General features: G+C 34.8%; 1 protein-coding gene across 1 annotated transcript in view; it reads right to left on the reverse strand.

Moving 5' to 3' along the window:
• Nucleotides 1-23965, reverse strand: part of LOC145684456 (uncharacterized) — a 173502-nt gene extending 149537 nt beyond the window's left edge. Inside the window, exon 1 of the mRNA XM_081756865.1 lies at nucleotides 23670-23965. The gene's annotated coding sequence lies outside the window, so the exon portion shown is untranslated. The remainder of the gene's footprint in view (nucleotides 1-23669) is intronic.
• Nucleotides 23966-27115: the final 3150 nt, after the last annotated feature.

The following is a 27115-nucleotide window of genomic DNA, read 5'->3' on the forward strand; positions in this document are numbered from 1 at the left end:
AATCTTCAGTTGTGCAATTTTTGTAGGTGTTGTCCTCTGCCTGCAGGGTAGAGCTTCGGCGGAATGGAAAATTCACAAAAGAATGGCTTGCAAATATATTATATGATTTTTGTCATACATGTAGATGGTAATGGATCACGTATATTCGTTTACGTGGGATATATATATATATATATATATATATATATATATATATATATATATATATATATATACACACAATAACTTTTCGGCCTAGCACATCAACTGATAAGTAAAACCTGCAAATTTTGTCCTGAAAAAGATAGAACATAGCTTCATGAAGATACACTGTTAAAAGTGGTTCAAAATCGAGAAAAAAGTCTTGTATTTGAGAATTTTCTTTTCTTATGTGTGTGCACTGAGTAACATTTCTTTCAAATTGAAAACCGGAAGTTTTCATTTCATTTTGTTTTGTTTTCATTTTGAAATTAAAAAAGAAAACAGTAATTAAGAATGCTCCAAGAGCATTGCCAGAGCGAACTTAAAAAGAACTGATTTTCTTATTAACTTCCACAGGCTTAATACCAATTGTTCTATGTACTTTATTATTATACTCATTAAACAATTCTTGTAATATATCTATCCATTTATAGTATAAAAGCCAGTTGAGAATGCTCCAAGAGCATTGCCAGAACGAACTTAAAAATAATTAATTTTTCTTATTAACTTCTACAGGCTTTATACTAATTGTTCTATGTACTTTATTATTATACTCATTAAATAATTCTTGTAATATATCTGTCTATTTATAATTTTCTTAAGAACTAAATTTTTAGACATGTTTTGTTTAAGAGTTCTGTTAAAACGTTCTATGATATGTTGTTTTACGAAGACACATACTCAAAATGAAGGGTTCAAAATTGAAAAATTCGAAAAATATCACCTTTCTATGACTTAGGGTTCCCGAGATATGGCTCCCTAAATCTCTAGAAAGCGGAACTTTTTCGGCCAATATCTGAGAAACGGTGGCCAGTTGGTTAGTGGCCACCGGTTGCTATTTGATAATAAGATGTTTACCATCATCTTAGATATTGATCAATACCAATATCATCCCTCTTATGAGTTACGGTTCCCGAGATATGGCTCCTTAAATCTCCCGAAATCGGAACTTTTTGGGCCAATATCTCGGGAACGATAAGAGTGACGGAAAATTTCCATTTTTTTTCAGGTAGTTTTTGATGCTCAATCGAATGGAGGGCTCGAAACTGAAAAATTCGTAAATAACAGACACATACACACACATACGTTAGAGAATTCAGTAACGAACTTCATCAGTAAGTTCGTTGAAAATCATAGCGTTCATTTTGCTCAAGAGGAATGAGATAAAAAACATTTTTAAAACGAGACGAGAAAAGCTTTTCGAGAATCGAGACGAGACGAGATTTCTTCGAAATTTACTAGACGAGACGAGAAAACCTTCTCTGTCATCTCCTGGAAGTATTACGCTTCAGATTTTAGTACAGAGAGAAATATAAATATGGAATCTGTTGTTGCATCACGGAATCTGTATGAACAAACCACTTCTCGCTATCTAATATTACCGTTAATGCTGCATACAAGTCAGTGATGAAGCCGGAAACGCTAGATACTGCTACTTCCGGTTTTAATAGAGAGGTAAAAGATGGAGATGGAATATATTCTTGGGACGCTGGATCCATTAAGGGAAAATATTCCTCATTATTCCTTACCGGAATATATGTCTGGGATGCTGGATCCATTAAGAGAAAACATTCCTCTTATTCCTTACCTGAATATGTCTTGAATGCTGGATGAATTAACAGAAAACATTCCTCGTTATTTCTTACCGAAATATATGTCTAGGGTACTGGATCCATTAAGAGAAAACATCCTTGTTATTTCTTACCGGAATATAAGTCTGGGATGCTGGATCCATTAATAGAGAACATTTCTCGTTATTCCTTACCGAAATATGTGTCTGGAATGCTGGATCCATTAAGAGAAAACATCCCTTGTTATTCCTTACCAGAATATATTTCTGGGACGCTGGATCCATTAAGGGAAAACATTCCTCGCTGTTCCTTATTCGAATATATTCCTGGAACGCTAGATCCATTAAGAGGAAGCATTCCTCGCTGTTCCTTACCGATTTTGCTATGATACCTGTCGAAATTTAAACAAAAAACAAATCTTATAAGTTTTACGTCCTACGGTTATGCCGGCTAGGCTAAAGGAGATGGTGATGGTGAGAAATGAATGCAATGGTAGAATGAAGAAAGTGGAAGAAAACGGGAGAACCCCGAGACAATCCACGCACACGGTGTTTGTCCACCACAAAGTTCACTTGACGCGAGCTGCGACCGAACCAAGGACCCCATGCACCAGAGGTGAACACTACCGCTGAGCGACCGCGGTTCACCTGTCGAAATAATGAAATGATATTTTACATTTTAATATCCCATGATTAGGAGTAAGGGAGACGGATGATTAAGGCAAGTGAATGGTGTGGAAGAATTGGTGAATGCGAATGTGGAAGGAAAGGGAGTACCCCGAGAAAACCCATGGACAAAATGTCCACCACAAACTTACTTGGTTGGGGAATGAATCAGGGACCGCACGCACCCCGATAGGCACTCCATCACTGAGCCACCGTGGTTCTCTGTGATTCCTATCGTAGGGAACGTACTGAAGACTCTTAAGGGATGACATCGCTATCTAAATGCCAATAAAAAAAATATGTTCTGGAAGTGAAGCGACCTCCTCATAATAGCACTACCATTACACTGATAGCACTAGCACTAACTATCTTATGACTATAATCGAACCCCATATCTTCTGATTAGAATCTTTAGTTTTTCTCTCTTTTTTGTTAAAAATAAACTAGAATAAAAGAGTATAAATATAAAAAATGTAACAAATTGCTTTATTAAAATTGAGAGTATTGAAAGGAGTTCCACAAGGATCTACATTGGATCTCTGCTTTTTTTTTCATTGTCGGAATTCTTCCTTCTTAAAATTAAAAGAAAGATCTGCCGCTAGCGAGTTCCTTTGATAAGTAAAATTGATCGGCAAGAAAGCGTAACAAAACACGAAGGAAAAATAAGAGTTACTTTTGACAGCATTGTTCACACATCATCAAAGATGATGATCAATATATATATATATATATATATATATATATATATATATATATATATATATATATATATATATATATATATATATATATATAATCAGTACGCGCGAAGCTCCAATGAAGGAAAAAGGCATTCCATCACGGCTAAGTTTGGTTTATTCAGTATCTCCCGCAAGGTCATGGAACGGTATTGAAAGTGCAATGGCTAGCTCCTCCTTTATTTCTCGTATGCTGACAGCTACTACTTTTAAACAACTACTATTAGTACTACTATTACTATTAAGTATGTACTACTGTTTACGTCAAACAAGATCATTTTCTATTTTTTTTTCCCTCGCTTATAAGCCTAGCATCACTTTTCTGTTTTTTACGGCGTCAGTTAACACATTGTTGGTCGGCTAAAAAAAAGAGAGAAAAGCAAAAAAAAAAAAAAGTTGTTTTTGTTTGCATCATTACATTCTCACATTAAGCGTTTGTTTGTTTTTCTAGTTGGTAATTTCTTTTATTGCCGTTCCATCAATTGTCTACTATGTACACAAGCAATACACATACATACGAATACCGCAAATACGACAGAAAGAATATAGTTATTGTTCAGAAATAACTCGAAGACTGATGACAGCAAAACCAACTGCCAAAGAGAGAGACCGTAATGTAAATCTTGTCAGGAAATGGCTGTATATGTATGTGTACGCACTCTTTTACAAATGAAGAAATATACCGTTGCGCCGCTCGGCTTGGCATGCAAGAATGAAATGTAAACACATTTTTAGGGTTTAAGAAAGGAAGGGAAGTGTGTAGCCGTGTTCTTCCCACTTTAATTTCTATACTCAAGTGTAAAACTTCCGTTTTTCCTTTGACGTCTTCTCATTGTTAAGCCCAGTTCGTCCTGTTATATCTTCACATGCCTTTGATCTGTTTTTTCTTTATATATATACACACACAGAGTATTCAAACATATCAAGTCTTCAGTCAACTTACTATATAAAGTATTAGGTAAGTATAAATATTAAAGCAATTTCAGAATTGATCAAAAAAAATTTTAAAAAATAGAAGAGCAAAAATACGCATCAGATGTCTCTCTCTCTTCCGGTCGGTCAATGATCCGTTCGTATTCTCACAGTCCGTTCCATATCTTCCTAGTGGACGCTTGATGTCAAAACCAATAGAAATGTTAACCAACTACAAATAATTATACCTGACCATCACTGAAGCAAAACCAATTTTAATTTTTTTTTTTTCAAAAACAAGAAAAAAAATCTTCCATAAAAGTGTGAATCTGTTAACTGAAGCGCACCAAAAGTTATTTGCAATTGTTGACCAAATAGACAGGAATTGTTGGCAGAACGTTATAACCTATTACGTGATCGAAATGAAATCCGTTTTCTTTCCACGTGCCAAGTAACTGTGAGTAAACAATTGATTTTGGAATAATAATAATAACAAAAAAGTGTAACAAAAATTCAGAAGAAACTACGGTATCTGCAAATCTTAACCTCTTTTGCATTGCATTAGGTTAAGTCAATAGTTGTATCTTTCAATTTTTGATTACGCATTTTTTTCTGTTCTATATAACATCGCTGACTCATTAAATCGTTTATCGTTACGTAGAAAGAAATACTAAAGTCTGTAATGACATCAGAAAATTATTTTATTAATACGTTCTTGTACCCAGTAATGATTTCATGGATGGCACGAGTGGGTCTCAACGGAGCCACGAAATTCTCTCCTGGGATCATATCTCTAGACATGATCAATGTGGCTATTGTGTATTTTCATTGTACAATATACTACTTTTCGCTTCTCATATATTGAAAATTCCCCCGGCGATAATTTTCTGAAATTCCAGCGCATATAACGTTCTATTATATCGTATATTATTCTATTTAGAGTTGATATTGTTCATTGGTGGTCCATAATAGTTAATATATATATTTTGTAATTTTATTTTTAGAATTGTTTTGGTATGTTTTTGGTAAATATAGGATATTTTATGGATGTATACTTAGAATCAGACCCGGATTTAAATTTGAACAGGCCCTAAGCTATTGAAGGTAACGGGGCCCTTTATATGTCGAGCTGTCCTTTGTCTATGACAAATTGTCTACACTGTAATGTTCCCATGTAACCAGTCCATGAAGGACATAGGCACCCTATGTGCAGAAATGAGCACACTACACTGAGAAAAAAAAATGTAGGTGGCGTACTTAAAAAGATAGGTTACATGCGTAATTCCTGTAGTTTTTGGACTTAACGTACAGCAGACGTATAACTGAAAACGCATGTTTTATAATACTTTCTGTATAAGTGTTCATCTATACGTACTTTCCGTATGAAATAATGTAGGCGGTCAGGATCTCACATACAAATCGACGTATATAACATATAGCTGACGAAGTTAACGTAAGTTTATGCATGTGATATACGGAAAACTGTTAGATGTCGGACATCCTGCAACGGCATGATGTAACATCTAAGGGCAATACCTATGTAGCATACGGAAACGTATGCTCCGTACTGATTTCTATAGTAAGCAAGAGGATTCCGTATATTTGTACAATATACCGCTGTCCGGAGAACGGATTTTTTTCTGTGTAGTTATAATTTTGGGAGCAGGCTAACAGGAGGGGCATCATGACTTGTAGAAAAATCTACACAACACAAAACATTGTTGATGTATGAAAGTTTTATAACTAGTTTTTCTTCACGTATTGGGAAAAGCGACTTTGTGCCCACCGTGTATAATTTTGTCCTTTTAGTGACCAAATAAAAATATACGTATATATTTCCGTAACATCGATAGAGTTCTCCAGAACCAAACTCTAAATAGTGTTCTTGAAATAGCCCTCCTAAACTTGTATATATTTAGGATAGGTATTTCCGAATGGTATCAGAACACACTGTTAATGATATATATATATATATATATATATATATATATATATATATATATATATATATATATATATATATATATATATATATATATATATATATATATATATATTCTTATTTGGTCACTGAAAAGATATAAATATGTTTTAAAAACTAGAATACTTTTCAAAAACTTCTGCAGTTAAGACTGACTTGCATTAACTATTGTGAACTTTTTTATTGCGTGTATTTCTTCTGAATAATTCACGGTAATGGGAAAGAAAATCTGCTTTATGTTAGTTTTCTTATTAGAATAAACTTTGGATGTGGTTACACATAGTTTTTTTTTTTAATTGCAAAAGGCATTGTGTGTATATATATTGTTATTATTATCTATCTTTACTGGAAATCTATTCAGAGGGTATTAGAGAAGAATACCCGATGAGTTAAACCAATTTCTTGGTTGTTTTGGGATCAATTTTTCCTTTCTTTAACATTTTAGCCTGTAAAGTGGTATCTCGAAGCCGTGAATTAGCCAGACAGTTGAAGTGTTAAGTTGAAAAACAAGTGTGACGTAGGTTGTACAAAGTCTTATGTTTGGCCCTGTGTGTGACGAATTTTTCGCTTTCCAAGTGACATGTTTTTAAGACGGTTGCAAATTTGACCATTCATTGTCTAATGCAGTGAGCATTGTAAAATGTATTGAGTTTACTTTGGGATCATGAAATTGCCTTCATGACTGAAATTTGTGTGACGCATGCGCAACGAAACGCTTTCAACAAAAATCAATCATCAGGCTTAAGTAGTTTACTTTGCCTATATATACGACGACGACCTTTCTTTTGCTTCCAATGGTCACTAAAAACATTACAATGCACGCATTAGAGTTTCCCTGTTATTGCATTCTTAGTGTGATGCTGTGAACGTGCGCATCTGATAGGCTTAAGTGAATCTGGAGTGTTTACTTTCAGACTATACCTAACTGGAAAGAGGCTTTGTTTACGATTAGCTTACCGAACTGACGTTACACTCACTGTCAGTAGCGAGTAAAAAAATTATTAGAAAGCGATTTTAATTGTTTTTTGAAGCCACCGGTATTAATCCTCGCACTACCTAGGTATTTTTTTTTTTTTTTTTTTTTTTTTTGTAACGTGAACTACCAAAGGAGGGTTCATTTTGTATCCTTCTGTTAAGAGTCTTCTTCCCGACGAAATTAAAATACCGCTAATTTTACAGTAATTATGTGATATCTTCAAATAGATAAAAGATAATTGAAATATGGAACAAGAGCGTCCTAGACAATATTATTTTGCGTGAGGTACCGTTATCACAAGTCACCTAGTGGCTTTCCGTTTTCAGCTGTTTAGAAACGCGAAAATAAATGCCGATTTTCAAAATGGCGCCGAAATCGAAAGCAGATAAGTGAGTCGTGATAACGGTTTCTCATGTAAAATAATATTGTCTAGGGCGCTCTTGTTCCACATTTCGATTATCTTCTATCTATTTGAAGATATCACATAATTACTGTAAAATTAGCGGTATTTTAATTTCGCGGGATGAAGACTCTTAAGATTAAATATATCTCACTAAAGAAACTAATTAGAAACTCTCCAAAATCTACAGTGACTGTAGTGAACAGTACATGAAATAAGACTAACAGCTATTTATTTATTTATTAAACAAATTCCCACATACTGCATAACTTTGCCATTTTACACAGGGACATGCTAACAAAAGAAAGGAAAAACAAGACAACAATAACAACAACATAGAGAAAAGAGTGTAAGAGTAAAACTATTCCGTCATCTAGAAGTGACACTTCTAAATGTCAGTCACATCTCCTACCAACGGGGGGAGGGGTACTTGGTGCCAGAGACACACTATAATTCAATTTGAACCCCCGAAAGGTATTCACTTTAGCTAAAAATGTTTAGCAAAAAATATATTATCTTACAATTTTAAGGAAACAACTAAAAGAGTAATTAGTGGGTAGGCCGGGTAGGCACGGGGCTACCCAAAAATTTTGAAAAATACATAAATGCTAAAAGATATAATAAAGAGTAAATATATTTTACATTATTTAAATTATTGGTAGATAATTATTTAACAAATAGCATCAACCACTACTGTAAAAGTAATAATCAATGTATCCGTAAGCGAGGGAGGGTCTACCCAAAATTAAAATCCTAAAGCCGTCCCTGCAGTGTACTCATGCATAAACGTATGCAAAAACTTACAGATTAAAAGAAGAGTCAGTAGAAATCCTGTTATGTGATCTACTTAGATAGCATAAGAAGCATATGTAATAACACAACATACCAACAATGCATTCTGATCATGAACGAGACAGTTGTTATATTTTGTTAAAGCTAGTATTAATGGACAGATGATAAGTCAAATGCAGAGACAATTAATCCTTCATTTATCTAAAGGAATATTCATCGCGAGGTTAAATATATATACATAAAACCAAGTGGAGTAAAGAGGACAAGGAAAAAAAAACAATGGACCAAAAAAAAATCCTTTAGAATGACAAGAATTTGGCACTTAAAGAGCCGGAGCAACGGTACGCGACTGCCGTCAAACAGATAACCTTACAATAACAACGGGGTTTCTGGGCTTATCGAACCATTGTAGTCGTGCTCGAGTCCACCAACTTAACAAATGGCGCTTTTCGTGGTCTCTGTGACCGATCTTGGATCGGCTACACGGAAATTTCTTTCATTTATATATATCTAGTTCCTTAAAAAAGAAAAAAAAAAGTTCAAGGAAAGGTACCTGTTGTATCTGGATTTTGTCTTGTACTACAGAGATATTAACAAAGTGATCCAGGTATAGAGGCGTCTAAGTCAGTATCTTAAAAAAGGAGGGAATCAACTATGGACGAGGAATTTTTTTTTTTCGTTTAGCTCTAATTTTGGTCTGTTTTGTCAGACACTAATTTAAAGAGAGTTTGTTAACGTGTATAGGAATTAAAAATGACGAAAGAGGTTAAATATTTTTTTGTTTACATTCTATATATGTAAACGTATTTATATATGTATGTTCCTGCTTAAATCTAGTACGCTATGAGTAATTTCAACCGAACTTTATACACAAATAAACTATAATATTTTTTAAAAAAAGACACTGTAGGGGTAAGACACACCTAACACTCAGAGGAGGAGAATGGGAAGGGGATGACGTGTAAAAATAATCGAAAACAGCATATGATTCTGGGGTCAGGAAAATGGCTAAACCGTTTGAATAGACTTTCGGAACATAATTAGTATCCGCCTAAAAAAATATCATATTAGTTTGACCCCTGCTTTATTAATATAATAGGGACATAAGTTTAGAAATAAATATTTTTAAAAAACTAAATACATGGAAGCTCACCGTCAACATAATACTACAAGGTCTGGGTGCGTTAAAGTATCAAATTATAGTTTCGATGAAATGGATACTTTCAAATATCCCGGAGAAATTAAATGTCGATTAAAAGCAGGGAATTCGTATTTTTATTCATTCAAAATCTTCTGTTGGGGGCCGCGGTGGCTCAGTGGTAGAGCGTTCACCTCTGGTGCTTGGGGTCCCGGGTTCGATCCCAGCCCCCGCGAAGTGAACTTTGTGGTGGACAAACACCGTGTGCGTGGGTTTTCTCGGGGTTCTCCCGTTTCCTCCCACTTTCTTCATTCCACCATTTCATTCATTACTCATCATCACCGTCTCCTTTAGCCTAACCGGCATAACCGTGGGACGTAAAACTAAAGATTTCATTTCATTTTTTTCAAAATCTTCTGTCGCCGCAAATTCTGTCGAGAAATTTGGAGCTTAAAATATATAAAACGATAATTATGCCTGTTGTTCTGTATGGTTGTGAAACATGGTTGCTTACTCTGAGTGAAGAACGTAGACAGAAAGTATTTGAGAATAAAATCCTAAGACGAATATTCGAACTCAAAAGAAAGGGGAATGGGGAAAAGCGAAAACTTCATAATGAGGAACTACATAATTTATATGGTTTACCAAACATTGTTAGGGTCATCAAGTCTAGGAGGCTCAGGTGGGCAGGTCATGTACCTAGAATGAAAGAAAGTAGGAACACTTTCAAAGTTTTAACTGGAAACCCAAACGGAAAACGTCCATTAGGAGTTGCTAGTCACAGATGGGAGGACAGTATTAAGATGGATCTTGCAGAAATACTAACACAAAATAGAAACTAGATCCAGTTGGCTAGGGGCAGAAGCAATGGAGAACTTTTGAGAACGCGGCATTGAACCTCCGGGTTCGATAAACCATAGAGTTAGTTAGTTGTGCTACCTGCCTTTGGAGAGAACAGTTAGACAAGATAATACAAACGCTGTTAGCTGCTGTAAGAGTCCGATTTCAACTCTGTTTTTAAACCTCGTGCTTACAAAAACTTACGAATAAATATATGACCAAAAATAAGGTCCTTATTAAGCAGTATTAGATATGAACTCAAAACTTAGGTATCTATACCAGGACAATCGGGCAAACCACTTCCAGAGATTAAATGAAACACTTTCAACTAAGGATAGATCTTTCGCAACAATTTCCAACGTTACAAGTATTTAGTTAACCTACAACTATTGACAATTAATGGCGATGACGAGGAAATGCAAACATATATGCAGCGTCCTAATCACCTCTTGAAATCGTGGTTGAATGGTACTTGATGCAATGGGTTTAATCCATGTAGACAAACACAGTGACGAGTGCAGTTTAAAAATATCAATATACCGCTATCGGAGTCACACTTCGTGATTTGCACAAATGTGTTCTCTGTATATTGCCGCTTTAAGAAGCGATTTTTCCTTGTTTAAAAGTTAATATGTGATTATGCATAGTCTCCAAGATGTCTTGTTGAATCCATTTACTGTATACTGGGTACAAGTAGTATTTGAATTTAAATTTGGGTCGATACATCATAGCGGTTCTTGTACCTATCGATGGAAGACGTTTGATTTTAGCAGTAGAAAGGGAGGGGGAGACAGTGACAGAGCGCTCACATCGGTAAGAAGGGGACGAACATGAGTTGGTGATAGACAACATCGTAACCGTAACTATACTCTGTTCAAAATAAGAAAGGAATTGACATTTAGAGAAAGATTGCTACCTTGTTGTTACATAATGAATTATCCCGCTGAAATGTCCTCCATAACTCTTTTTTTATTAGAGAGGGTAAAGTTATAGAGGACGCCTTAGCGGATACTCATGACGTGGTAACAGAGTAACACGTCTTACTCTATGTCAATTCGTTTCTTATTTTGAACGAAGTATAGTCCCGGATTCGATTCCCAGTGGAGACTCGGTCGAAAAGGTGCAAAAGCTTTTTCAGGCTAGCTATCCTGAGTAAGCTTTTTCCTGGGTTTTCCTCATTCGTATCCTAGGCAAATGCCGGGATAGTACCTAACATGCAGATCCGAAGTCGCTTCCGTCCTGCCCTTTCCTCGGATATTCTGCTCGCCAAGGGTCATCATCCCTCCGGCCTAACATGGCCATAGTTGCTGAAAGCCTAGAAATCCTAATTCGTAATTCATAAACCATAACTGTAAATAAATGATATGTGTAAGTGTAGAGTGCCAATATGTACAGTCCCAGCGAGATCATTTTGAGAGCTGCCACTGCTTTGACAGTTCCCAATAACAACGAAACTGTCTGAAAAGAAATATATATATATATATATATATATATATATATATATATATATATATATATATATATATATATATATATATATATATATATATATATATATATATATATATATATATTAAGCCTGAAACAAGTTTTGATAAACAAGTTTTGCGTTCCGTTTATTAAATTTCCCTGAAATTTCGATAAATCTAGGCCTCCAGACAATATTTTGTGTGGGCTCTCAAACTTTCTCAGCCTAATCTTTAAAAAAAAAAAAAATTGCATAAAAAAATCTTAAAAAATATTTTTCACGGGTCCCTCAAAGGGCGAATCCCCCGACGTTTGTTGTGTTGCCTTCCTTCCATATGTGGGACCCTGCTGCAGTATATGTGAGTGCTAGAATTCCTTGTTATGATTTACGTTTTATGTAATGTTGAAATCTGTAGTTTACATCCAATGTTTATGCCCTGTAGACTAGAGGAGATGGATGAACAATGAAATTTTGAAACAGTTGATAGGAAGAGAATACAGGAGAACCGCGAGAAAATCCACCACCATCACAAACTGATGTGGCTTTGGATCGAACCAGGGACCCTTCATACCAGAGCTGAGTTCTCTACCACTGAGCTCGTCCCCTTGTTTACTGTTAGTTATGGAGTAATGAATACGTGAGTTCGGCGTTTATATACATATATATATAAGAATGACCGAGAATGAAAGTAACAGTGAATCTCGAAATGATTTCTTTCGGATAAACACATTGGCATGGTAAGGTTAGTGTTATGATTCAGTTCAGAAAAATCTGCTGGGCGGTTTCTTTATTGTATAGTAATTGTATCTTTTCTTGGGATTCTTCCGTTATTGTCATTCCAACGGGTCCTCCATAATAATCATCTTACATTTAATCTATCATCCCCTTTAGGGTCATGTATAATCAGAGGTACTTAATACTCACTATATTGTTTTGTATTTTGTAAAAGACTATTACTCCCAAGTTTTTAAATAATTCAACTCCTTGTCTGGTTGTTTTTATTTATAACAAAATTAAAGGTTTAACTTATGGAATAAATTGAGAAGGTAAAACAGCTTTACTCATTATCGTTTTTGAATAGTGATATTACTATGATTATGAATATTGAACAACAATTTAATGTGAACAAAGCCTCTATTAGTTATTCCTTCCCTTGTTTATTTTGCTACTCGTTTATATATTTTGTTTGGCCTTTTACCTGTTGTATTTATTTTTGAATTTGTTTTTGTTTTTGACTTTTAATAATTTTACAAGCTCTTGCTTCCTGAAAAGTGAAAATTTCTTATTTTTGGGGGAAGTATTACGTAAACTTATTTTTACAGTAGTATACTACAAGTATGTAAATTGTTATATATATATATATATACCCGTCCCCCTAACCCAAGTTGCGGGGCTGAATTGGGATTTAAACGCCATTGGAAGTGCCACTGTTCATTTCAGCGACCTCGAAAACTATGGATTCGACAGAAATATCGGTCATTTTCCATCATTTTCATATACAGTGTATATATATATATATATATATATATATATATATATATATATATATATATATATATATATATATATATATATATATATATATATACCACTTCCCCTAAGTTGCACCGTCAAAGTGAAATGATAAAAATCATCCCAGGTCCGAACTTCGTGTATGTTGAAAATTTGATCGAGATCGGTTGGGTGGTTCAAGAGTTATTAAATTACCAACATATTCACTTCCATTTCTATATATATAGTCACTTCCATGCCTTTTGAAATATGGTTTGGAGCCTAGTTGATTTTTTAAAAAAAATATACTTAGTTATATTCATTTCGCTGACGTTTCGAATAAAAGCTAATCTATTCGTCATTGAAGCTGTTTATTAGTCAATTAATGCTGCTCAAACTACAGTAGAACCCCTCTAATCCGTCATCTTTGTGACTGGGGGTATGGCTGGAATGCAAAAGAGGTCGGATTATCAGAAAATACAGAAAAAATACGGATTTATGTATACAGTGAAATAAATAATCTCTGAACTCAAGAATTACTATTTTGTTCTCTATAGTAAAATCATTGCGAAAAAAAATTCACAAAAACTCATATTATTATTGTAAAGAGCAATGTATACTGTATGTACAGTATTTACTATGTAAGCCTATAGTAAAAAAATATTAAAAAATCACTTATAGATATGTGTTTCGGCTTGAGCACGATCAGTGAACCGGAGTGGCGGACCAGCCGAGCTCGGACGAAAGAGGTTCTACTGTAATTAAATTATTGAATAAAGGAACAGTTCACATTGACAAGGACATTTTTACAAAAGGTATTATGACATGGCAATTGCATGAAATAACGTTATGGTTCTTAATTTTTCATAACAGGTATTTGACATTAATCTTTCGGGATACCGTACACTTGATAAATTAACATCTGTATCATAACTTGTAATTTGTGGTTAACATTTATGTCATGATGTGTAATTTTTGTTTCCTTTCACACGCACGTTTTGTTAAATATTTTCCATTACGGAAGATGTAAGTAAATTCTGTAACTTGATTTGTATCCAGCATTAAATTTTCTTCATGTTGGTGTGTATACTGATACCATTGTATTTCTATGCATTTTTACGTAGACATTTCATGTATTATTTGTGCTATATCTAGTTAACCATAGTGTATATTGTCTTCTTTGCTAGTATCATAATGAAGAACTTAATGATGGCATTATTTCAGGATCACTTTCATTTCATTCAGTAACATGTTTCTCTTACAGCGTCAGTTTTTTATTAACAAAGTATTTTTTTTCTCGGATACTACTTACTTATATCATTTCGTGTGCCCCCGCGTAGCGTGGTCGCTCATGCACTCGCCTTTGGTGCGAGTGGTCCTGGGTTCGATTTTCGGTGGGGGCACTGGGTCGAAAAAGTGTAAAAAAGAGTTTTTTTTCGGGTTTTGCTTATTCACATTAGGCAAATGCCGGGGTGGTACCTGAATTATAGGTCCCAGCCGCTTCCTTCCCTTTCTCCGGATAGTGTGATCGCCGAGGAACATCATTCCTTATAAGTGACGGGCCGTAAATGGTCGTAGCTGCCGAAAGCCCAGAAATCTAAATCCTAAATCGTGTATCATTTCGTTTAGTCCAAAAAGATCTATTGATTTGTATATGTCTCATCTGTAAACATGGGGGCACGGTGGCTCAGTGGTAGAGCCCTTACCTCTGGTTCGATCCCCGGCCAAGTGACGGGCCGTAAATGGTCGTAGCTGCCGTAACCCCAGAAATCTAAATCCTAAATCGTGTATCATTTCGTTTAGTCCAAAAAGATCTATTGATTTGTATATGTCTCATCTGTAAACATGGGGGCACGGTGGCTCAGTGGTAGAGCCCTTACCTCTGGTTCGATCCCCGGCCAAGTAAATTTATGGTAGAAAACATCGTTTCCTTAGATTTTCTCGGGGTACTCCTGTTTCCTCCCACTTTCACATTCCACCAATTCTTCCATCATTCACTTGCCTTGATCAGCCGTCTCCATTAGCCTAAAGAGCATAATCGTGGGACGTTAAACCCGAAGATTTTAATCTGTAAACACATCTTTTTCCGTAAAAGCTAAGAGTATTTTGTTCAATTTGTATCTGGTATTATGATTCGTATTTGCAAAAATTTCATTATTTTACCTTATGAACTCTGCACATGGGGATGGGTTGTATGTGAGTGAACATCCGCCTTTTTTCATTTAACAATGGCGTCCGTCTCGTGACTGTTGAGTCATAATTCTTTTGGATGATATGATCTGGAGGAGTGGGAACGGGGAGCCATTGTTCCAGGGAAGGCTATACGTATATAGTTAGTTAAGCAGACAGGTGGATAAACTTTTGAACGTTACCTAGGCATTCCCTTAGTTCTTTTCAATACAAGAAAGGAAGCGAGATCAGCTAATATTTGCTTTCATGTGATTGAAGACGAAAGAGCAGGAAGTAAAATCCGTGATATGAATAATTCCACAAACTCAGAATTTAACGGTTGTGTTGGAACAGTAGCGAAGGCAGCAGGTGGAGAATTAATAAATAATTTACAATATTGTTTACATTTAACGAAAACAAACAAATGATCTTAGGAAAATTGTATGCGTGAGTGCAAATACTTATGCGGAATTTTCGAGAAAATGCGAGAAAGCGAATTAATTTTTAAACACAGAAGGACGCAACTCCTGCGTCAAGGCTTTAAACCTTAAAAGCTCAGCCTCTAATTAAACTATGGAGATAATTTTGGTATCAATGTATTTCGGAAGGATAATTAGGAGTGTCACCAGAGGTCAGGGCGCTCTATTATCTTAACAATATAGAGTATCAATAATAATAAAATACAGCATCAAGAACTAAAGTTTAATTAAGCTTATAGATTCTTTGAATAAGATAGAGCATCAAGAACTAAAGTTTAATTAAGCTCATAGATTCTTTTAACACTATAGAACATTAAGAACTAAAATTTAATTAAGCTCTTAGACTCTTAACAATATAGAGCATTAAGAACTAAAGAGCGTTAAGCTTATAGATTCTCTTAACAATATAGAGCATTAAGAACTAAAATTTAGTTAAGCTTATAGTTCTCTTAACAATATAGAACATCAAGAACTAAAGTTTAGTTAAGCTTATAGTTCTCTTAACAATGTAGAACATCAAAAACTAAAGTTTAATTAAGCTCATAGATTCTTTTAACAATATACAATATTAAGAACTAAAGTTTAATTAAGCTCATAGATTCTTTTAACAATATAGAACATCAAGAACTAAAATTTAATTAAGCTCATAAACTCTTTTAACAATATAGAGCATCAAGAACTAAAATTTAATTAAGCTCATAGGCTCTTTTAACAATATAGAGCATTAAGAACTAAAGTTTAGTTAAGCTTGTAGATTCTCTTAACAATATAGAGCATTAAGAACAAAAATTTAGTTAAGCTTATAGTTCTCTTAACAATATAGAACATCAAGTACTAAACTTTAATTAAGCTCATAGATTATCTTAAGAATATAAAGCACCAAGGACTAAAGTTTAGTTAAACTAAAATTAAAATAAAGCAAATATGTATTACATATGAAAATGCTATTCTTATCTTCCAAATCAATACCTAACTACCTTAATTCATATTTCCGCTAGTAAAAAGAATTAAATAGATAAATTCTTGTGTTATGTCAGCTGTCGTTTTCTTTTGTTCCTTTTGTGTAGAATTCTCCATTTTTTTCTTTTGTTGGGAAGAAGCGAGAATTGCGTCTAGCGTAATGTATGCGATAATAATGAGTGAGTAACAGTGTTTGCGATTGCAGTGAACTTGAAAGATATGGATCAACATAAACTGAGTGTGAGCAGAGCATGAGACATGTTTCCGGTGAAAGTTCTTCTGTCCTTGAACTTTCTTTTTCGCAGTGTTGTCTTCGGAAGTACAGGTGGTGGCTTCCCATCAAACAGTGTTACATTACGTCTTTGATAACTTTTCCTTTTAAGTATGCCTTTTGATGATGCAATGCTAAAATAACCCTCTGTCAACAATCCGTCATTTTCGTGCTAAAAATTCAGAGTGAATTATGTCGGAGGAATATGCAGTGTAATATGAAATTTGATTTTCTACCGAACATTTAATATTATCAACTGAAGATTTTACATTGAAAAATTTGTCTCTATATATGTTACATGTATATGCGATCACAATTTTATTTTTATGATGCAAATGCATTTTCCTTGTTTAAACATACACAAGTATATTTCCTTAGAATGTATTATGCCTACTCTATACATATATTTGGCCTGGTCCATTAGATTTTTTCAAGGATTTCATGTACTTTATAAATGTTATTGAAATGATTAGAGTTTTATCAAACTAATGCAATAAAAAGTAAATAAACAAAGTTGTTCTGTTGATGTTAATATATAGAATTCTTGGGAAGCTTTATATAATATGTAATATGGGATGGGATAAGGAACATATTTGCAGTGTTTTTCAGCCGAAAACTAAATTTATTCCTTTTCTTTGATTCGAACATACTCATACTGGCTGTGTCATTAATTTAAAAACCAATAGGTCGTAGTCAGGAAACCTGGTTCGATTGTGGTGAGTGGTGAGATGTGAATTTATTCCCTTAGTATGCTTTCATGCTAATGTAACTCAAAGGAAAATGCGCCGATTCTGGGAAGGGGGCCGAAAGTCCCCGCCCCCCAAAGCTCATCTGGGCCCTATCATTGTATTTATAAATTTACAATATTTAGCATAATTTGAATGCAATTTGTCTTAAAATCTTCATATATACTTTCTGTATCTGAATGCCTCCCCCCCCCCCCCAAATTTACAGAGAAATCGGCGCCCTGGCTCAGAGGTTCTCTCATCTTCTGTTAAATGGGTACCCATGGAGACCTGGGGGAATGGTAGCCAGAGTATAATGTTGATTACATTCCTGTATGCGTTAAAAAAAAAAAAAAAAAAACATAAAACCACATAAAACCTCATATATGTGTATGCAGCCTCTCCTTCAGTCCACCTTCAGGCCACAAGGAATTATCCTGACATATGAGTGGGCACTTTTACTTAAATAATTATTTTACTAAATATTAAAGATCAAGTATATAACATTTCTAATATTGAAAGTTAAGTTGAGTTCCAGTGTGTCAAATTTATTGCTAATGCGCTGTGTGGTAAGAAGAGAAGTTTGTGCCTTAAAACGAATACATTATGGATTTTAAAACTAGTTCAGAATGCTCTAAGAGCATTGCAAGGACAAAGTTAAAAAAAACTAATTTTTATTATTAACTTGTATACCAATTGTTCTATGTACTTTATTAGTATACTCATTAAACCCTTTTTAAAATTATCTATCCATTTATAATTTTCTTGAGTACTAAATTTTCACATGTTTTGTTTAAGAGTTATGGTAAAACGTTCTACGATATGCTGTTTTACGAAGACATGCTCAAAATGGAGAGATAAAAATTGAAAAATTCGCAAAATATCATCTCTCTATGACTTACAGTTCCCGAGATATGACTCCTTAAATCTTCCGAAATCGGAATATCTCGGAACAGTAAGTGTGACACGAAAAAGTTCCATCACTTTCTCAGATAATTTTTAATGGTCTGTCGAATGGGCGGCTCAAAATTGAAATATTTGCAAATAACAGACACACAGACACAGAATTCAATAACGAACTTTTTAAGTTCCTTGAAAATGCACTTCTTAATTTTATGATTTTGAAAAATGTCAAGAGAGCAGTTAGTTTGCGTGTTCATTATTATTTTCCCCTTAAGGCGGTTTCAGTTCCATGCGGAGTAGTTTATTAGATTGCAGGAGTAAAATATCGATTTTATACAAAATTGAATCGATTTAACTGTTCAAAGAATTCCTATGAACTTAATAAAGAATGATTTCCGTGTGCGAAAGCGAAAACTAAAATTTTGAGTTCAAGACAAAATTAGTTGATAATTACTTTATCATATGTGGTTATAAAAGATGGTTAAAAGTGATAAATTAGTAATTATTGTAGTTATTATTTACACACTATTTTCTTCCGTCGTGTAAGTAGTTTGTATCCAGTAACTACTGTTATTTTTTGTTATTTCCGGATAGACCTATGCATAAGTCACGTTGTATCATGTCATGTTATGCAGTCTTAACTAAGCGTAACAAACACATTCACACGTAGTTGTGGAAGTAGTAAAGTTCACTATGACAAAAATGTAATAAAACTTATCACAGTATACGTTTTGCTCTGACAAGTGTTCGGTTTTAAATTCAAGATTTTAACGAGCAACTGTCAATTTATATCTTTAAATACAGTTGAACTTGGGTGACAAGAACATCGGTTTCTGTGACACTCTGTATTGCGTCAAATATTCAACGGAAACAAGTATTTTTTTTCATAAAGCAAGTGTTTTACACTATGTTTAATACGATACCCACAAATACATCAAACTTGTATATAACGTATCTAGAACGATTCTGTAATATGGGCTTGATCAAGTGCTCAAATACTTAATAATTCCTACCTTCGATGTTGGGTACTGATATTACACATCTTGGTTACAACGATAATCTTTTATAACTACAGGTCCCTTTGGTGTGGTTATAGCCGAGTTCCACCGTAAATGTCGTAAGAATTCAATTACTCAAGTCGTAAGACCGAAGAACGCCTGATTGTTTGAATAGCTGTTTGGAATTTAACACTTTTTTTTTTCTCTCAGTACGGAGCCAATATGAGGACCTACAGTGTAATTTAAATTCGAATCACATTTATTTTGGATCAAGCCCGAAATTCTTCATACTTAATGGCCAGAATTCTAATTACTGTACTTACTCGAGTACAAACGCCCCTTTTTTTTTTTTTGGGAGGGGTCAAAAGATCCAATATATTTCAGATAGTGTACAGAATATTATATAAAATATTCTTGTAGGCCTTATATCTGGAGAACTATACATACAACGTAGCCAAACCCAAACTATCACTTAACTCAGTACGATGTGCTTATTCCGTAAAAAGAAAATACGAAAACTAAATTTAGGGGACCGTTCAATAATTTTGTGGTCCCTGGTCCAAAAACTAATTATTGGCCAAGATCGCAATCTTTTGCTACTTTTTTTTTTGGGGGGGGGGGATCATTCATAAAGTTCTTGGCCAAAATCATAATCTTTTGATCCATTTTTTTTTTATCATTCCTAAAATTCTTGTTCAAACTTTTTAGCCTAAAATTCTTGGGGGACACCTATATCGCATAGTTGCTGTTTAATTATTTTTTTCTTAAGCTTACTTTATTGTTGGTGTTTTTGTTTGTATTTTTTACGATAAATGTAAAATATCTTAATGGCATATGTAATGCAATGTTAATGGCTTATAATAACAATAACTTTACAACGTGAGAACCAGTACACAAAATTTACGGTTAATCAATAGCCACACTTATTGACTCTTTCGTATTTATTCATGGACATACGATGAACTTTATGTTGCACTGTTATAAAAATTAACCAATGCATTACTACCCTCGGTTACCGGTAATGTTTCTGTTTAATCTGATGAGTGATATAGAGGCACTACGTACGTCTTTCTGGGGTCGTACAAGGATTCTTATCCATACATCAAAGGGATTCTCAAAATATTACTGGTGCTTATATTCGAGTAAATACGGTATATGTCCATAAAAGATTTTAGTCGAAGAAAGGGTCGAAAATTAAGATTTGTCGTCAGTTCGAAAATTTTAACTGAATGCCAAAAATTGCCGATTTTTTTTTTATTCAGATAATATGGGAATGAGGGAAATCTAGTGCTCTTTGAACGACTATTTGAATACAATATTTGTTTTTCATTCTTCGTGATCATGACTGACCCAGAATGTTATACAAAATGCTTTGTAGAGCATTGAATAGAGCATTGATATTAGAATGGAAGCATCAAAGAATGAAAATATATTTGTTTTTTTTTTAGGAAAACCAAAAATGGATCAAAAGATTGCGTTCTTTGCCATAGTTTTTGGATCAGGGACCACCAAATTTTTGAATGGTCCCTAAATCGAAAAAAAAAATGAAATCTTTAAGTGTTATGTCCCACGGTTATGCCGGTTAGGCTAAAGGAGACGGTGATGATGAGAGATGAGTGAGATGGTGGAATGAAGAAAGTGGGAGGAAACGAGAGAACCCCGAGAAAAACGAGTTTTCGTATTTTCTACGGAATAAGCACATTATACTGAGTTAACTTATTGTTTGGGTTTGACTACACATTATGAAGTTCTCCAGATATAAGGCTTACAAGAAAAAATGATTGAAATATATTGGATCTTTTGATCCAAAAATCACTTTGTAGGGACAGTAAATAAATATGTAAATTAAGCTATTATGCCAGTCACAGAAGTGTATGAAGATAATTGATTATCACTAATGTATCAATAAATGGAGTATTATTACCTGTGAAGAAGCCGTACGCTTTGAAGATTAAATGTGCTCTGATTCTTTTCTCTTATATAACGTAATGCACTAGATTTTGCAAACATTTGACAGCACCATATTTGCTAATTTGGGAAGTAATGAAGAGTTCCGAAATGTGAATGAAATACGATCGTAAACCGTTTCAAATGAATCTCGAAATATGTTTATATCACGAAATATAGATATCACTTATGATTATAGAAAACTTCACATAAACCACTCTAGGAGAATCATAACAGAACATTACGATGTTAGTTTGCAGGAAGATCTAAACAGAGTAAATAAGAGGTGCAAACTCAATTTGTTAAACATAAATACAGGTAAATACAAAACCGTGTCCTTCACTAAGAAGCGGAACGTTTTTAAATTTCCATTAAAGATAGATAGCAAACAAATAAAGGAGGAACTATCAAAGATCTGGGCATTATATATGGTAGAAACTCTCGTTTGAGCATCATATAAATCAAATTGTAAATAACGCAAACAGGAATCTTGGATTTATTTTAAAAATGGGAAGGGAATTTAGTAAGTCGAATTCTACACTGAAATTATATTTTTTCATTTGTTAGATCAAAATTAGAATAGCCTCTTATGATATGGAACCCTCATACGAAGAAAGACTCTATTAGAGTTGAAAGAGTTCAAAATAAATTTCTACGGTTTCTGGTGCACAAAAGAAGAGACACCTTCTCCAGATATGATAATAGTAGTTCGCTTAATGAAAATTTTAACACAATATCTCTTAATCACAGAAGAATGTTAAATGACATGGTATTCTTGTACAAAATATTAAATAACAAATTAAATAGTAAGACTTTGGTCCCTACTTTTCATCTCAGGGTACCCAATGGAAAAACTGCGTGTGGGCAATAGACATTTCTTTCATTATAAAGAAATCTCGAACAAATGTAGTAAAACAGTCACGAACGTGAAGGATGGGTGCAGTGTACAACAAACTGAGTAAATATAAAAATGTTCTGGATATACATGGTATGAGTCAAGATAGATTTTGCAAATATATTACAGCTCTTCTGTATGTAACTCTGATATGAACACTGTAATTGCGTAGAATTTCCTGCTGTGTTCTTCTCAAATAAAATAAAAATAAATAAATATGATATATACACTGCAGATTGTGTTAGTGTATATTGCTTGATACAATAGTTAAAACTTACTTGAGTAGATTATTTTTTTTTCTTTTATCACACACTTGCTTGAAATATTGTATTATGATAGTCGTTTCGTTTTAAAAAAATGAAATAATTAATTTTATTGCAGTATTAAATTTGTTCCTTTCAAAATACACATCGAACGTATAGTTGATTCTAGTGGCACGTCAAAAAAGATGAGTTTTAAAAGCAAGGAATTTCGTAAATTCACATATTGTCAAATTCATACATACTAAATATATGCATAAACATATTTCATGTTGATACATTTTAGTGTATTTCTTGGTCTTATACAATTGAACGATGTCATTTGCAAAAGCAAGAAATTTGAGTTGAGTTGATTTTGAGTTTAACGCCCCTTTTAGCAGTGATGCTATATGAGAGGGACCTACGGTTTAACGTGGAATCCGAACCGCATGAGCTCAGCCAGGAATCGAACCCGGATTTCCCACACCAAGCAAGAAATTTCTTAGTTCAGAATAAAGTGTATCATGGCATAAATGGGTACTTCCAAACTTCGTGTTTTGACATGTAGTACAGAGTAAGAGTGTATGATAGAAACTTATTTTGACGATAAGTTCGATGATTGAGATTTGATGTAACAATTGGCTATTTCTTTGAGATTTCTGTAACTTATCCTGCACTTTGAGATTTGTGTGCACTAGTGCATAATTGGGAACGAATTCGAATAATTGTCGATTTTAACAGAAAATAAACTTCTGTTCTTAAATCGAATTTTAGTTTAAGCACATTTTATTTTCGTCAATTGTTAACGAAACTTAGGGTACCTGGATCGATTGCGACACGCACTGCCGTAGAGCACCAAGTTACATAAGGCTTACGCGAGTTTTACTCACTTCCGCATCATTTGTAAGGGAGAAAACAAATATATCACGTACCTCAAGAGTTGTTGCAGTAGACGAGATTGACCTTGGATTCGGTCTTCCACCGCTGTTGTAGATTCTCTTGTGTTACTGTGTTGATTTGAGATGAGTGTCTATTCCAATGCGATCACACCGCACAGCCGGCTTGGGTTGAGAGAGTTACTGAAGAAGGTATCACGTTCGATGGATTGTCCCAAGCAAAATACACTCTGAGCAAATCACTGGCCTTGGCCTTTACGATGCGAACACCTCAACAACTGATAGAGAAATGCTGAAAGCGAATACTACCAACTACTTTTCCTGGTTCCAGCATAAATGGACAAGGTGCCAGAGTGCGAGAACACAATGCAAGAACTGCTCAAGTGCCATTGGTTGGAGGAGTCGAATGCCGGTTGGCTAAGCCCGCATGGAGTTTTACTACCTTATACGAATGTTTTTTTCTTTCTTTCTTTTTCTTTCGGTGACGTAAGACTACGGTACTTCTCGGTTCACTGTATTCTGCAAGAATCTTGCTACAAATGTTTTTGTTTGTCCTTCAATATCTATCAAAGCCCTCTTTCTGTGTACTTTGTTTCCAAATATATATTCATAATTCTCCCTATTAACAATTATTGATAAACAAATTAACAAAAATCCTGTTGATATTCATTCATAGCAAAGTATGTGTGTTTGTTACGTGTTTCTTTCACGGAACTTGTCTCAAGTTCATTACCAAGGCCGCCAATCGCCACCACCGTGACGGCAACTTAAAGCTTATATTCCGTTGCAAATACAAAGTAAATTGAACCTTATGCTCTGGGTTGGTCGAGCTCAGTTCCTACTGGCAAATAGATGCGCTGAGGACTTGGAGGTCAGTTACCTGCCGATCTTTCGCTGGCAGTCGAGCGGCAGTGAGCACTCTTGTCAAGAAAGTTGCGTTTCCGGGGACGATTGCTTCGTCTCTCGGCGCTCAAAATAGCTCCAGTGTTTCGTTTCGTATTACGCGCACGGAATCATCAATCCATCATCGTACTTAGATCAGACGGATGGTGTTTGGTTTTCTCTCTCTCGCTTTCTCTCTTAGCATGGAAATATATTCATCTTTTGTTTTCTCTTGAAACGTTAAAGCGCTGTGGTGTTGTATGAATGTTGTGGTATTCCTTTGCTTCCGTAAGCTATTTTTGATATTTTAATGATATGTTTAGGTTATACCGATAAACGTGTTTGAGTACTTGTCTGTGACCAGCAATGTGAACCAATAATGTTTCTGCACTTTGATGTTCTTTGTAGCAGTAGGTTAGCGCTCATGGTCCTTGGTTTGACTTCCAGTGAGGGCACAAATTTTTCGATGTTCACATGGCCTCGAGAGGCATTAGGACGCTGCATATCTCGTTTATCTTAGATGTCTCGGTGTAATTATTCTCATTTTTTTAAAATGGGACCGATGGCTCAGTGGTAGAGCGTTTACCTCTGGTGCATGGGGTCCTTGGTTCGATCCCAGCTCCCGGTTTGTGGTGGACAAACAACGTGTGCGTGGGTTTCTCGGGGTTCTCCTGTTTCCTCCCATTTTCTTCATTCCACTATTTCATTCATTTCTCACAATCACCGTCTCCTTTAGCCTACCCACAATCGTGGGACGTAAAAGCTAACAATCATTTAAAACAATGAAAAAAATGAAAAGTAAAGAAATTATTGTTGTACATCCCACAATTATGCCCTTTACATAAAATGAGGTGAGTCATAATTGAAAGTGAATATGATTATAAGGGAATTAGTGGAATGAGAGTGTGGAAGGAAACGGGAAAACCTCGAGAAAATCCACGAATATGATGTTGTTTACAACGAATTGTTTTAAGTTCCACGTTATGCAGCTCTCTCAACTTACAGCTGTTGTTTTCCAAAGAATAGCCAGTGGTTTTTGAACTTAAGGCAACAATTTGGCAGTTGCTTTTAGAGTCCAGTGCTACTGCACACACACACACACACACATATATATATATATATATATATATATATATATATATATATATATATATATATATATATATATATATATATATACTGTACTAACTAACTAACTAACTAACTCTATGGCCTATGGAACCCGGAGGTTCAGTGCCGCGTTCACAAAAGCTCTCCACTGACTTCTATCCTTAGCTAATTGCATCCAGTTTCTACTTTGTATTCCTATCTCTGCGAGATCCATCTTAATATTGTCCTCCCATCTGCGCCTAGGTCTTCCTAATGGTCGTTTTCCTATGGGTCTACCAGTCAAGACTTTGAAAGCGTTTCTACTTTCTTCCATTCTAGCTACATGACCTGCCCACCTAAGCCTCCTAGACTTGACGACCCTAACAATGTTGGGTAAACCGTATAAACTATGTAGTTCCTCGTTATGAAGCTTCCGCCATTCCCCATTCTCGTTCCTCTTGGATCCGAATATTCTTCTCAGGATCCTGTTCTCAAATACTTTCAGTCTATGTTCTTCCCTCAAAGTAAGCGACCATGTTTCACAACCATACAGAACAACAGGCATGATTATCGTTTTATATATTTTAAGCTTCAAATTCCTCGACAGAATTCGCGACGACAAGAGATTTTGAACCGAATAGTAACACGAATTCCCTGCTTTTAGTCGACATTTAATTTCTTCGTGAATATGATTTTCGTCTGTTAATATTGATCCTAAATATTTGAAAGTATCCACTTTATCAAAAGCATTATTTAATATTTTAACGCCTCCACAATTTACCGTATTACGGTCCCGACGCACTTCCATGTATTTAGTTTTCTCATATATATACTGTACACGCAGAAAAATAACAATCCAGAAAAATAACATTGGGATCGAGATGAGTTGAGTTGATTTTTGAGTTGAGCGTCACTTTCAGCAGTGAGGCTATATGAGACGTGGACCTACAGCTTAACGTAGAATCCGAACCACATGAACTACCGCCGGGAATCGAACCGGGGTCTTCCACGTCAAAGGTACTTACGCAACCGTATAGCCACGAAGGAACTCAGCATTGAGATCGAGTTGACCATGTATCAGAAAGTACGCCTTCGGCCTGCATGATGACTCAGAGCATTCATCCCTGATACAAGAAGATCCTAGTTCGACCCCAGCCCAAGTGAGTTTGTGGTGAACAACATTCACTTTTGTTAATAATTCGTTTCCTTTAATCCTTGCGATCTTAAAGTAGAAAGTTCATTTCATTTCGATCTGCTATAATCTTTGGTAGATTGTAACACCGGGGAGTTTAGTTCCGTCAACTTAGTCGAGAATCAACATTTCTGTTTCGGCATTGAACTTTTGTATATCAAATGTGGATTCACAGTTCAGCGAGGATGCTTTCATCAACTTTTGGACCTTGGCCGTGAACAAAATTTCCTACAAGATTATCCTGCAACGTCGAATTTTGGTTTCGTTTTTTTTTTTCAGTTTGCTTCCTGCACACTAATAGAAAATATCGTGTTTCGAA

Source organism: Thermobia domestica, chromosome 4 (assembly GCF_964235325.1).
Source record: "Thermobia domestica chromosome 4, izTheDome1.hap1.1, whole genome shotgun sequence".
Lineage (NCBI taxonomy): Eukaryota > Metazoa > Arthropoda > Insecta > Zygentoma > Lepismatidae > Thermobia > Thermobia domestica.